The sequence below is a fragment of the Mchenga conophoros genome, linkage group LG10, assembly GCF_057382185.1.
Source record: "Mchenga conophoros isolate Kocher_MC1m ecotype Shallow Benthic linkage group LG10, M_conophoros_male_GT1.1, whole genome shotgun sequence".
NCBI classification, from domain to species: Eukaryota; Metazoa; Chordata; class Actinopteri; order Cichliformes; family Cichlidae; genus Mchenga; species Mchenga conophoros.
This window is the reverse complement of record NC_140535.1, coordinates 7,470,041-7,484,279: the sequence shown is the minus strand read 5'-3', so window position 1 is coordinate 7,484,279 and position 14,239 is coordinate 7,470,041. Positions and strand designations below refer to the sequence as shown.

The 14,239-nt window shown below is 44.0% G+C and overlaps 2 pseudogenes; both read left to right on the top strand.

Moving 5' to 3' along the window:
• Positions 1-1,728: 1,728 nt before the first annotated feature.
• LOC146565309 (5S ribosomal RNA) lies at positions 1,729-1,847 on the top strand (annotated as a pseudogene).
• A 10,519-nt stretch (positions 1,848-12,366) lies between these two features.
• LOC146565308 (5S ribosomal RNA) lies at positions 12,367-12,485 on the top strand (annotated as a pseudogene).
• The last annotated feature ends 1,754 nt before the right edge of the window (positions 12,486-14,239 follow it).

The following is a 14,239-nucleotide window of genomic DNA, read 5'->3' as shown; positions in this document are numbered from 1 at the left end:
TCCTGTCTCAGAGTGACGCTGAAAAACTAGTTCATGCATTTATTACTTCCAGGCTGGACTACTGTAATTCATTATTATCAGGATGTCCAAAAAACTCACTGAAAAGCCTTCAGCTAATCCAAAATGCTGCAGCAAGAGTACTGACAGGGACTAGAAAGAGAGAGCATATTTCTCCTGTTTTGGCTTCCCTTCATTGGCTTCCTGTTAAATCCAGAATTGAATTCAAAATCCTGCTCCTCACATACAAGGTCTTAAATAATCAGGCCCCATCTTATCAAAATGACCTTGTAGTACCATATCACCCTATTAGAGCACTTCGCTCTCGCTCTGCAGGCCTACTTGTTGTTCCTAGAGTATTTAAAAGTAGAATGGGAGGGAGAGCCTTCAGTTTTCAGGCCCCTCTTCTGTGGAACCAGCTTCCAGTTTGGATTCAGGAGACAGACACTATCTCTACTTTCAAGATTAGGCTTAAAACTTTCCTTTTTGCTAAAGCATATAGTTAGGGCTGGACCAGGTGACCCTGAATCCTCCCTTAGTTATGCTGCAATAGACATAGGCTTGCGGGGGATTCCCATGATGCATTGAGTTTTTCCTTTCCAGTCACCTTTCTCGCTCACTATGTATTAACAGACCTCTCTGCATTGAATCATATCTGTTATATCAAGGCGCTTCATAGATACAGAGAAAAGCCCAACAATCATATGACCCCCAATGAGCAAGCACTTTGGCGACAGTGGGAAGGAAAAACTCCCTTTTAACAGGAAGAAACCTCCGGCAGAACCAGGCTCAGGGAGGGGCGGGGCCATCTGCTGCGACCGGTTGGGGTGAGAGAAGGAAGACAGGATAAAAGACATGCTGTGGAAGAGAGACAGAGGTTAATAACAGATATGATTCAATGCAGAGAGGTCTGTTAATACATAGTGAGTGAGAAAGGTGACTGGAAAGGAAAAACTCAACGCATCATGGGAATCCCCCGGCAGCCTACGTCTATTGCAGCATAACTAAGGGAGGATTCAGGGTCACCTGGTCCAGCCCTAACTATATGCTTTAGCAAAAAGGAAAGTTTTAAGCCTAATCTTAAAAGTAGAGATAGTTTCTGTCTCCCGAATCCAAACTGGAAGCTGGTTCCACAGAAGAGGGGCCTGAAAACTGAAGGCTCTCCCTCCCATTCTACTTTTAAATACTCTAGGAACGACAAGTAGGCCTACAAAGCGAGAGCGAAGTGCTCTAATAGGGTGATATGGTACTACAAGGTCATTAAGATAAGATGGGGCCTGATTATTTAAGACCTTGTATGTGAGGAGCAGGATTTTGAATTCAATTCTGGACTTAACAGGAAGCCAGTGAAGGGAAGCCAAAACAGGAGGAGGATATTTCTAGAAATGAGAGCTGCTCCATCCAAAGTGGGATGGATGCCGTCTCTCCTAACAAGACCAGGTTTCCTCCAGAAGGTTTGCCAATTATCTATGATGCCCACATCGTTTCTGGGACACCACTCAGACAGCCAGCAATTTAAGGAGAACATGCGGCTAAACATGTCACTCCTGGTCTGATTGGGGAGGGGACCAGAGAAAACTACAGAGTCCGACATTGTTTTAGCAAAGTTGCACACCGATTCAATATTGAACACCAATTCAATATTGAATTGTAGGGTTGTGTTCGGAACTTCAGGTACTGGCCACCTCATCACTTGATTCCATAAATTGACACATTGTGCTGGTGCAAGCAGCTTACGGCCATACCACCCTGAGCACACCCGACTTCGTTTGACCTCGGAAGCTAAGCAGGGCTGGTCTTAGTTAGTACTTGGATGGGAGGTTGCCAGGGAATACCAGGTGCTGTAAGCCTTTGCTTTTCATGTCATTGCACTGCTTTTGATCCAGAGAAGGGGGGTATTGAAAGACCCAAAGCAGCTGCCCATTAATGAGGGCACATTAACAACGGCCTGTGGCTCTGGCTGAGGCCACCTACACCTCACCAGGGCCTGTGCTGGTGCATGAGGCCACCTACACCACACCAGGGCCTGTGGCTCTGGCTTGGGCCTGTGGCTCTGGCTTAGGCCACCTACACCACACCAGGGCCTGTGGCTCTGGCCGAGGCCATCTACACGAAACAAGGACCTTAGTTGCTGGGTGAGGCCAAATTACACAACATAAGGGCCTGTGGCTCTGGCTGAGGCCACCTACACCTCACCAGGGCCTCTGCTTCTGGCCGAGGTCATCTATACAACCCCAGGGCCTGAGTTGCCGGCTAAGGTCACCTATACCACACCAGGGCCTGTGCTGCTGGCTTTGTTGAACTACACCACACCAGGCCCTGTGCTGGTGCATGAGGCCATCTATACAACACCAGGCCCTGTTCTGTTGGTTGAGGCCACCTACACCACACCAGGGCCTGTGCTTCTGGCCGAGGTCATCTATACCACACCAGGGCCTGTGGCTCTGGATGAGGCCAACTACACCACACCAGGCCCTGTGCTGGTGCATGAGGCCATCTTCACCACACCAGGGCCTGTGGCTCTGGCTGAGGCCATCTACACCACACCACGGCCTTAGTTGTTGGGTGAGGAAAATTACACAACATCAGGGCCTGTGCCTCTTGCTTAGGCCACCTACACCACACCAGGCCCTGTGCTGGTGCCTGAGCCCATCTTCAAAAATCCAGAGCCTGTGCTGCTGGTTTAATGCTTATCTGAGTCTTTGGGTTAGGGTATTAGGCAAGTATGCAGGTACCGTTAACTCTGTAGTTCAATTGTAGGGTTGTGTTCGAAACTTCAGGTATTAGATTATTCTGTTATTATAGGTTACCTTATATATGTAATCAAAGTAGTTGAATTAGAATACTGCTGTAGATCATATTATACCCTTTAATATAGAGCGTGTGATCTGTATGTAGTTTAGTTCTCATTATACTTTTGAGTTAACAGAACATATTCACATATTAGTTCATTAGATAAATGTGCATCACTCTGTATCCTTGATCTGCTGGGAATGTGTTACACTGTTTTCTTGACATGCTCTATTGTTGAATCATAAAAAGAAGGTTGTAAGCAGGAGACTTGGTGTCTAAGACAGGGGAGATAGACCACATTCCATACCCCCACCTTACAGAAAGCAGAGAAACAACTGCCGAGGTCATAACTTAGGCGCCGTAAGGGAGAAAAGAATGTGAATGTTTAGGCTTTTACGACTAGGTGGGGGCCGCTAGGAGCTATAAGAGGCTGTGTAACCCGTCACCATTTTGAGACTGCTGTGACCCTCTTCAGGCATGTCTCCCCATCATGATGGTTCTAAATGCTCTTTGTGTTGAATTGTATGGAAATAAATGATTGTTGATTGAGCATTTATACACCGAGTATTGTCCTTCCTTCAGCCCAAATATCAAAAGAATTGGGAGATTTCAACAACTTGGTGCCTGGTGACCCGGATCTTTGGTGTGCTGAGGAGGGGCAGATTTGGCCTTTGGTGAGATCTTGGGGCGAGGTGAACAGAGGACCGGTCCAAATATACAAAGGTAAGCACAGCCTGTTGTATTATAAATACCAAATGTGCATATTGGGCTTTCCAAATTAATCTGTTCACTGAGTTACACGTATTTTCACATTAAATTTGTCGGTGTCTGGTTTTTGGCGCAAGATACTAACAACATAAGTTGAGGCTGAATTCCAGTGTGTTAAGTAAACTGCTTCTACCGAGATACTAATAAGACACTACGTTGGACTAGTTGCAGTAAACTGCTTCTACCGAGATACTAATAAGATACTACGTTGGACTAGTTGCAGCCCACTTTACCTTCCACATTTAACTTTGTCTAAGACTGGCTTCTGTAGCAATAATACATTAGAATCTCTTGGAGACGCGGCCATAAGTCCAGTACATTGAGTAGAGGTTTTGAAGTTGGTTATGATGTCGGTTTGAGTCTTCGTTGATGCGGCCATGAAATTAGTATAGAAATAAGGAAAAGCAGCTGCTGGCTTACGGTGCGGTTGAACGCTGGCAACGTGTAAAAGCGAAACACGTCCGTAGGTTTTGGTTTATGATATGGCCGTGTTCTGGTGGTGCGGCCGTGGGTACAGCAGCGATTGGTGCTGATTTCAGTACATTGAATAGAGGTTTGACGGTGATTTGTGGTGTCGGTTTTTGCCTCGAGGGCTGCGGTCATAAATAATAAGTAAAATTTTACTTGCCATGAAATAAATGTAAAGCAGAACCTGGCTTATGGTGTCGGTTTTGAGCCTCGGGGACGAGTGTCACTTTTATGATGCGATTTTGCCCCGTGGTGGCGGTCATAAGCGCAGAGAAAGGGGTATTTTGGTCTATGGTGCAGTTGTGCTTCAAAGAGTTCTAACAGTTGAGCTCAGAGTTTTCTGTGTAAAGTTCCGCTGATGAAGAGTGCTGTGTGTGTGTAAGGCGCGCTCTGGGTGTGTGTGTGAGGCGCACTTTGGGTGTGTTGTCTGTGTGTGAAGCGTGAAACACAGTCACAGTGACGGTTGATGTGTTTGAATAGGAGGACATTAGTGCGAAGAAAATGCTTTAAGATCAAAGGTTGACGCCTAGTGTACCTGTGGAAACTAATTTTGTTCAAGGAGTGGCGCCCCTCCTGGTCGTGGACGCGTGGCCAGGACCAGCGGCGTCTGGATGCTAAGGTGGCAACTTGGGAACTGAGGACTCCCGCATAGCTACAGAATAACACTGGAACGGCCGTGTAATCACGGGTTCACATTTATTCTGGAATAGAACAAGAGAATGCTTTTACATCTAAGGTTGAGTTCTATCATAGGTGAAACATAAAAAGGTTGAATTCCTCGTTTCAGTGGTTGAAATTGTTGTGTGCCTGTCCCCTGACGAGTGTGAAATTAAATAAAGAGGGAATTTGGAGCCACATAGAGATAGACGGGCATAATTGGGTGTATTACTCTGTGGTGTAATAAATATAAAAAATAAAAATAAAAAAGAGAGATAGTAAGAGGTGTGTAGTGGAGACTTATGGAGGAGTAGAGAGAGGAATGTGTTGGGAGACTGGCGTGCAGTTTATGCTGTCAAGGTAGGCGTGTTGCCTGCTTATCTGTGTAACAGTGATGAAAATTTAATTAAATAAATCTCTTAGTGTGTCAATACAGGAAGCTGCGGACCTGGACCAACTGCCCCCACAAGCACAGCGGCCGAAGCAAAATTATAAGTAATGGGAACCACACCCAGCACGAATCAGCAGCTGTGAAATAGACAGCAGAGAGGAGAGAATTAGAGGAGAAATTAAGAGAATTTTTAACACATAAAATTGGGGCCAACAGACTTGTGGAGGTTGGGAAGGCGTCCGGAGCATCACAACAAAAGGTGAAACAAAAACACACACAAGCAGAGAAATGTGAGAGAAAGGCTCCTTTTTAGGTAACGCCTACTTTGAGAAAAAATTTAAATTAACCTGCCTGCCTACAAATGCACACACACGCAATGAAGAAACAGCTTACATTCATGAACACGTGAAGATTTTCCAGCAAGGCTAACGCAGCGAAACTTACCAGACACCTGTTGTTAAAGGATAAATACATTACTGACAAATAAACTCTCTGGGTTGCAGGACAATAATTTAACTTCAAAGAAAAAAAGACACTGGTCTGACCAACCAGTGAAGACACGACAAATCTAGTGGTAAAAAGATCCAAATTGTGACACGTTTTCTGTTGATTGATTAACACAAGTGATTACTGAATGAAAGAAAATTCTCTTTTGTGAGTTTAAACATGATCTTACGAATTTGAACAGGTGCATGTTGTCCTGTCAACTTGGTGGGTTAGGAGATGATTATATCGGGAGAGAAAAAAAAAAAGGGGGGGAGAGAAGGCTGACACAGGGCCTGGTCCCGGTGGTTCTCCCCTCTCGTTGTAATACAGCCAACACAACATCATTTTCCTGTTTGTTTGCTTTTGTTTTTTGTCTGTTTTTTTTTTTCTCTGTATATTTAATTACAGGCTGCTTTGCCGGCCCTGAAAGCCGAGGCTGACTGGACTCCTGCTCTCCCCTATACGTGACACTGACCAAATGCTGCAACAGCTGGACCCACAACAACAACCTGAAAAAGTCAACAGTGCTGCAGGAATGCGATCTCATGCAGCAGAGACGGAGAGCACTAAACCTAAGGCCCATTTCACTACACGGGGGAAAATTCCCAGACTGCGTCAGCTGACAGAGCTGTGACGAGACGCCCGCCAAGCCCGAAGGAAAAGTAAGGCCGAGCAAAAGAATGCTGACCTTGATAACTCTGCATTTACACTGTGCAGGACAGTGATGGACCAATACGGAGGATCGGGCAGCAAAAAGGGCGTGGCCGGGACAGGAGGAGTAACTGAGGACAGAAGGCACCTCAGAATGGACAAAAAACACAGGAGAAGATGCAGGTTTCACCTGCGGTGAGCATGGACACTGGAGAAAGGACCGCCCCAATTGGGGTCAGAACCAGGACGGACTGAACTTTGAGCCGCAGCAGCAGCAGCAATGGTCGCAAACAGACTGAAAAGGAGGAGGGCAGGACCCCAGGGCATGCTTCAGGCCGTGGTTTACCCAGAACACCAGAACAGGAAAGTGATGAACATAAACACCCACACAAACACACACGTCTACACACACAGATTCAGAATGAAGTGAAATACACACATACACACACACACACACATATTGGAATGCTGATTCACTGAGAAGTGATCCGCACACACACACACACGCTGATGCAATGAAGAATGCTTTGCTAACAAATGCTTATGCTGATATGCAAAATGCTGCACACAAACATCCCAATGCATAATTTTTACGAGGAGCCATTGATTACCATTGATTACTTAGAATGTGTTATATGTCACCCAGAGGGCATTTATGTAGATTTTAGGAATAAGGTCTAAAACGGTTTGGTTATGAAAATAATGTCTGTGCGTGATGTCTGTTTATGCCTCAAGGCCTTGACTGAATTCTTTGCTGTGCTTCACACAGCCCTGATGAGGAACAGTGGCGCAGAGTGAAAAATGATGAATTAATAGTGTAAGTTTAGTTTGGAGTACGGCATTTTCTGTGATTGAGATTTAATTCAAGGAGGAACAAAGGGTGTTACGGCACCTGAGGTTCTCATTCCCACACAATATTGTCCCAGCAGGAAGCAAAACGTTCCTGTGAATTTCTGGCTGATTTTTTGGTTTTGTTTAGCGCTAGCTTGATGTTATCAGTGAGCTTTGGCTTGTGTTCTTTCTCGTAAGTGAGAGAGGGATAGTTTTATGCTTGGACATGTCTGCAACGGGCCCTAGTTTGTGTTATTTTAGTAGTATTTTGTTGGTTACGTCTGTTTTCGTTTTTGTTACAGTGCACTGAGATAAGAAAATCTGAGAGGTGTGATCCACCGGTGGTGATATGTTGATATTTTGTGAGTCCATGATTGAACAATCAGCTCTTTAAACCAGGCCTGAAAGATTGAGATTTAAAGCGCTATAAAATATTATTACTGTAAACAGTTGCAAAGTGTGCTTCTCCATGATTGTAATTGGCTTGGGAGAAATTCACTTATACAGTGGGGCAAAAAAGTATTTAGTCAGCCACCGATTGTGCAAGTTCCCCCACTTAAAATGATGACAGAGGTCAGTAATTTGCACCAGAGGTACACTTCAACTGTGAGAGACAGAATGTGAAAAAAAAATCCATGAATTCACATGGTAGGATTTGTAAAGAATTTATTCGTAAATCAGGGTGGAAAATAAGTATTTGGTCACCTCAAACAAGGAAGATCTCTGGCTCTCACAGACCTGTAACGTCTTCTGTAAGAAGCTTTTCTGTCCCCCACTCGTTACCTGTATGAATGGCACCTGTTTGAACTCATCATCTGTATAAAAGACACCTGTCCACAGCCTCAAACAGTCAGACTCCAAACTCCGCCATGGCCAAGACCAAAGAGCTTTCGAAGGACACCAGGAAAAGTATTGTAGACCTGCACCAGACTGGGAAGAGTGAATCTACAATAGGCAAGCAGCTTGGTGTGAAAAAACCAACTGTGTGAGCAATCATCAGAAAATGGAAGACATACAAGACCACTGATAATCTCCCTCGATCTGGGGCTCCACGCAAGATCTCATCCCGTGGGGTCAAAATGATCATGAGAACGGTGAGCAAAGATCCCAGAACCACACGGGGGGACCTGGTGAATGACCTGCAGAGAGCTGGGACCAAAGTAACAAAGGTCACCATCAGTAACACACTACAACGGCAGGGAATCAAATCCCGCAGTGCCAGACGTGTTCCGCTGCTGAAGCCAGTGCATGTCCAGGCCCGTCTGAAGTTTGCCAGAGAGCACATGGATGATACAGCAGAGGATTGGGAGAATGTCATGTGGTCAGATGAAACCAAAGTAGAACTTTTTGGTATAAACTCAACTCGTCGTGTTTGGAGGAAGAAGAATACTGAGTTGCATCCCAAGAACACCATACCTACTGTGAAGCATGGGGGTGGAAACATCATGCTATGGGGCTGTTTTTCTGCCAAGGGGACAGGACGACTGATCCGTGTTAAGGACAGAATGAATGGGGCCATGTATCGTGAGATTTTGAGCCAAAACCTCCTTCCATCAGTGAGAACTTTGAAGATGAAACGAGGCTGGGTCTTCCAACATGACAATGATCCAAAACACACCGCCCGGGCAACAAAGGAGTGGCTCCGTAAGAAGCATTTGAAAGTCCTGGAGTGGCCTAGCCAGTCTCCAGACCTCAACCCCATAGAAAATCTGTGGCGGGAGTTGAAAGTCCGTGTTGCTCGGCGACAGCCCCAAAACATCACTGCTCTCGAGAAGATCTGCATGGAGGAATGGGCCAAAATACCAGCTACTGTGTGTGCGAACCTGGTAAAGACCTATAGTAAACGTTTGACCTCTGTTATTGCCAACAAAGGTTATGTTACAAAGTATTGAGTTGTATTTTTGTTATTGACCAAATACTTATTTTCCACCCTGATTTACGAATAAATTCTTTACAAATCCTACCATGTGGATTCATGGATTTTTTTTTCACATTCTGTCTCTCACAGTTGAAGTGTACCTCTGGTGCAAATTACTGACCTCTGTCATCATTTTAAGTGGGGGAACTTGCACAATCGGTGGCTGACTAAATACTTTTTTGCCCCACTGTATGTGACACTGATCATATGAGAAGTCCTGAGTTTAAAAGGATTGCAGTGAGTCAATCCAGAACAAAAGAACAAAGAGTTGTTTCCTTTTAAAATGATGACGTCATCTTGCTGGTGATGGAGGCTCGAATAGGTCGCGCGTGAGACTCCATTATCAGCAACATCTGGTATGAATGTGTGTGGATGAAGGCATGTGAATGGACTGTGATGGACTGACGACTAAAAGTTTTGACTGATTTGATACTGAGACAAAGACTGTACCAACTTTAGGATTAGTAAATGCCGATACACAATTCATCCAGCCGGCAAGAGAAGGGTGGATGCTTCGCTTTGTTTCGTTTTTGCAGGAGCAGGAGGATAAGAGAGACTGGAGGAGCAGACTGTAGCTTCACATAAGTATGAACTGCAGACTTGACACTTTGGTTGCTAATTCTGAGTTACTGATGTTTGCATTAAGAAAACTGTGCTATATTAGCTGTGTTTTGATTAAGGTATCATGTTATATTATTGGGAATGCCAAATGCTACAGTGGAGAAAACTTTTGATATCACTCATGACTGGAATATGTTACTATTGTATTGTATTGTATGTATTCTAATTTTTGCCTCATAACTTTTGCACTGTCCACTTCCTGCTGTGACAAAACAAATTTCCCGCGTGTGGGACTAATAAAGGTTATCTTATCTTATCTTATCTATTAACCATAGCAGGCCACTGTAAAAAGTCAATAAAATTTTATAGAGGAAAATCGCCAAAACTTTAACAATATCTATGAATGACTTGCCACATTCGAAATAGAGATATGCAAAAACAAACATTGGTCCACGTGATTTAGGTTCTCGCTTGAAATAGTAAGTTATTAAAAGTAGAATATAATCGACAGGGACATTTGATAGGATGTGGTACTGCAAAAGAACAAGAGCAAAGTAAAGAAAGAAAACCTGTTGTGTTTAGTTTTGATAAATTCAAATTAAAATGTACCATTACACTCAGAGGATCAAGATGAAATAAAACATATGCAAAATTGGTATGAAGTACATGACTGATAACTCTTCTGTCCTGAGCTTTTGTTTCTATAGTTCCCACTTGACCATACCAACAGTTTTCACACCAAAGGAGGGTAATTGCGAATATTTGTGGGAGGAATATTACTAAAAGAGGGAAAGCTAAGCCCTGAGGGGATGATAACGCCATAACTTTTACTTATGATAAAAATTCTTCAAATTTTGACAAGCATAAAATTTTCCAAAACTTAGAGACAGAACAGAGTTCTTAATTTTATAGCTCCAATGAATTGACACATGGGAGTGTGTCAAAAAGGGGGAGTTGAGTCCAAACATCAAACAATGGTTTTATGAACATCTTATGACGTTATTTGTGTGTTTAATAATTTAGCTATGGTAAAACTTAAGCTTATAATGTGTTAGACTTAGAAATGGTTTATTAATTTTTGATTTCTTTTACACACACATAGATTATGATTAGAATAAGTCCCTGGGTCAAAGAGTCCTGAACATAATATTTGAAACCAAATTTGAATCATTAGAACAACAATAGATAACAATATTAGATTATCAAGGCTAGGGAGAGAGGTGTTTTGGTTTTCTGTCTCTTGCAGATAAAGGAACAGACACCAGACGGGGACATGGAGATATGCGGACCCTTCACAGCAGAGACAGATGTAGGGACTGCCGAGACATCAACTGGGGTCAAGTGTCATGGCGTTTGGGCTCCTGGAGAAGATGGATCCCAGAAACACAGCAATAACCATGAAGGGGTTGGCGAAAACCAGGAACACCAGACCAACGAGGTTCGAGAGGCTCTTGGCAAAAAGGGGGACACGGCGGTGATCCCAAAACACACAGATCTTTGTTTGAAATCGGGGCAGAATAATCCCCAGAACTGTGCAATGACTAAAGGGTGGTCTAACCCCGGAGGTCGAAGAAAGAAGCTGAGAATCACCCAACTGGAAGACACTGGTAGCTGCAGCAATAAAAATAAAGGTTAAAAGCTCCTTAGACAGAGGTTCTAGTCTAAGTACATTTGAAAGGTATAAGGTGGCATTAAAATGGGAGTGGAAAACTGGAGCACCAAAATAAAGTTGTGGGAGAATTGGGGAGTGATGGGAGTGTCATCTGTAACTGCTGTTATGGTTGTAAATCTAACTTTGCTTGCATCTGAACTGCGTGAACACAGAGGTCATCCCACATATGGTCCACCCGTTAAAGGGGGACAGAGGGCCTCAGGACCAAGAAGAACTGGACCTTGCAATGCTGGAGTGTACGTTATAAGTGATCTCTTTTTAAGAGATCAAAAGGGGGAATTATTAGATTATTCTGTTATTATAGGTTACCTTATATATGTAATCAAAGTAGTTGAATTAGAATACTGCTGTAGATCATATTATACCCTTTAATATAGAGCGTGTGATCTGTATGTAGTTTAGTTCTCATTATACTTTTGAGTTAACAGAACATATTCACATATTAGTTCATTAGATAAATGTGCATCACTCTGTATCCTTGATCTGCTGGGAATGTGTTACACTGTTTTCTTGACATGCTCTATTGTTGAATCATAAAAAGAAGGTTGTAAGCAGGAGACTTGGTGTCTAAGACAGGGGAGATAGACCACATTCCATACCCCCACCTTACAGAAAGCAGAGAAACAACTGCCGAGGTCATAACTTAGACGCCGTAAGGGAGAAAAGAATGTGAATGTTTAGGCTTTTACAACTAGGTGGGGGCCGCTAGGAGCTATAAGAGGCTGTGTAACCCGTCACCATTTTGAGACTGCTGTGACCCTCTTCAGGCATGTCTCCCCATCATGATGGTTCTAAATGCTCTTTGTGTTGAATTGTATGGAAATAAATGATTGTTGATTGAGCATTTATACACCGAGTATTGTCCTTCCTTCAGCCCAAAGATCAAAAGAATTGGGAGATTTCAACACCATCTTCACCACACCAGGGCCTGTGGCTCTGGCCGAGCCCAACTTCACCACACCAGGCCCTGTGCTGGTGCCTGAGCCCATCTTCAAAAATCCAGAGCCTGTGCTGCTGGTTTAATGCTTATCTGAGTCTTTGGGTTAGGGTATTAGGCAAGTATGCAGGTACCGTTAACTCTGTAGTTCAATTGTAGGGTTGTGTTCGAAACTTCAGGTACTGGCCACCTCATCACTTGATTCCATAAATTGACACATTGTGCTGGCACCAGCAGCTTACAGCCATACCACCCTGAGCACGCCTGACTTCGTCTGACCTCGGAAGCTACGCAGGGCTTGTCTTGGTTAGTACTTGGATGGGAGACTGCCTGGGAATACCAGGTGCTGTAAGCCTTTACTTTTCATGTCATTGAACTGCTTTTGATCCAGAGAAGGGGCGTATTGAAAGACTCAAAGCAGCTGCCCATTAATGAGGGCACATTAACGACGGCCTGTGGCTCTGGCTGAGGCCACCTACACCTCACCAGGGCCTGTGCTTCTGGCCGAGGTCATCTATACAACCCCAGGGCCTGATTTGCCGGCTAAGGTCACCCACACCAAACCAGGGCCTGTACTGCTGGCTGAGGCCAACTACACCACACCAGGCCCTGTGCTGGTGCATGAGGCCATCTTCACTACACCAGGGCCTGTGCTGGTGGTCGAGGCCTTCTTCACCACACCAGGGCCTGTGGCTCTGGCTGAGGCCATCTACACCACACCTGGGCCTTAGTTGCCGGCTTAGGCCACCTACACAACACCAGGGCCTGTGGCTCTGGCTGAGGCCATCTACATCACACCAGGGCCTGAGTTCCCAGCTGAGGCCACCTACACCACACCAGGGCCTGTATTTCTGTCCGAGGCCATCTACACAACCCTAGGGCCTGAGTTGCCAGCTGAGGTCACCTACACCACACCAGGGCCTGAGTTGCCGGCTGAGACCACCTACACCACACCAGGGCCTGTGGCTCTGGCTGAGGCCATCTACACCACACCAGGGCCTTAGTTGCTGGGTGAGGCATATTACACAACATCAGGGCCTGGTGCCCCTCAGGACACAGAAGCTGGAGGATGTTTGGTCATTTGTTCTGACACAAGCTGTTGGGGAATTCTATATAATTCTAATATTTTTAGCCAGTTTATGAAAGAGTTTCCAAAACCAAATTTGCGTAAAGTTTCAAATAAAAATTTCCAGTTAACTCTGTCAAACTCTTTTTCGGGATCTAGAGACAATATTGTAGTTTCAATGTTTTCACTTCATGAGTAGTCTATTAAATCAAGCAATCTACGTATATTTGTTGACGAGTGCCTGCCTTTTATGAAACCAGTCTGGTCAGTTAGAATTAAAAGGGGGGTTATCTTCTCTAATCTTTCTGAGAGAGCTTCGCAGATTATTTTGAGGTCTACATTAATAAGGGATTTTGGACGATAGCTTGAGGGAAATCAGGAGTCTTTGCCTGGTTTTAGCAGGAGACTAATATTGGCAGAATTCATATTTGGTGGTAGTCTGCCATTTTCCTTGACTTCCTGCAACATTCTGTGGAATACTGGTGCCAGAACTGTCCAGAATTCTTTGTAGAATTCTGCAGGAAAACTGTCTGGACCTGGAGCGTTATTATTGGGCATACTTATCAGGGCTTCTGGAGTTCCCCTGGTGTCAGTAGCAAATCCAGTGCCATTGCTTGACGGTCTAATAATTTTGGAAGAGTTACGTTGCCAAGAAACTGGTCAATTTCATTTTTAGACGGGTTCATTTGTGGTGACTATAAAGTTTCATAGAAATCCCTAAAAATGTTGTTTATTCTTTCAGGTTCATATATTGTGTTCCCAGATAAATCTTTAACAGCACATATAGTTGTTTTTTCTTTATTTATTTTTAACTGGTTAGCTAGAAATCAACCGGATTTGTTACTGTTCAAAGTTCTGCAAGCAGTCTTTGAACTAGGAAATGATTTTTTCTTTTTTATTAATAATTTCAATTCTAGTTTTGTCTTGCATATTTTGTTTGGTATTTCCTGATATTGTTTCCTGATATATTCCAATATACTGTTTGATTATATTTGTGGACTGACAATTACGCTGAGTTCCTGTTGTGTTGAGCCTTTTTTCAT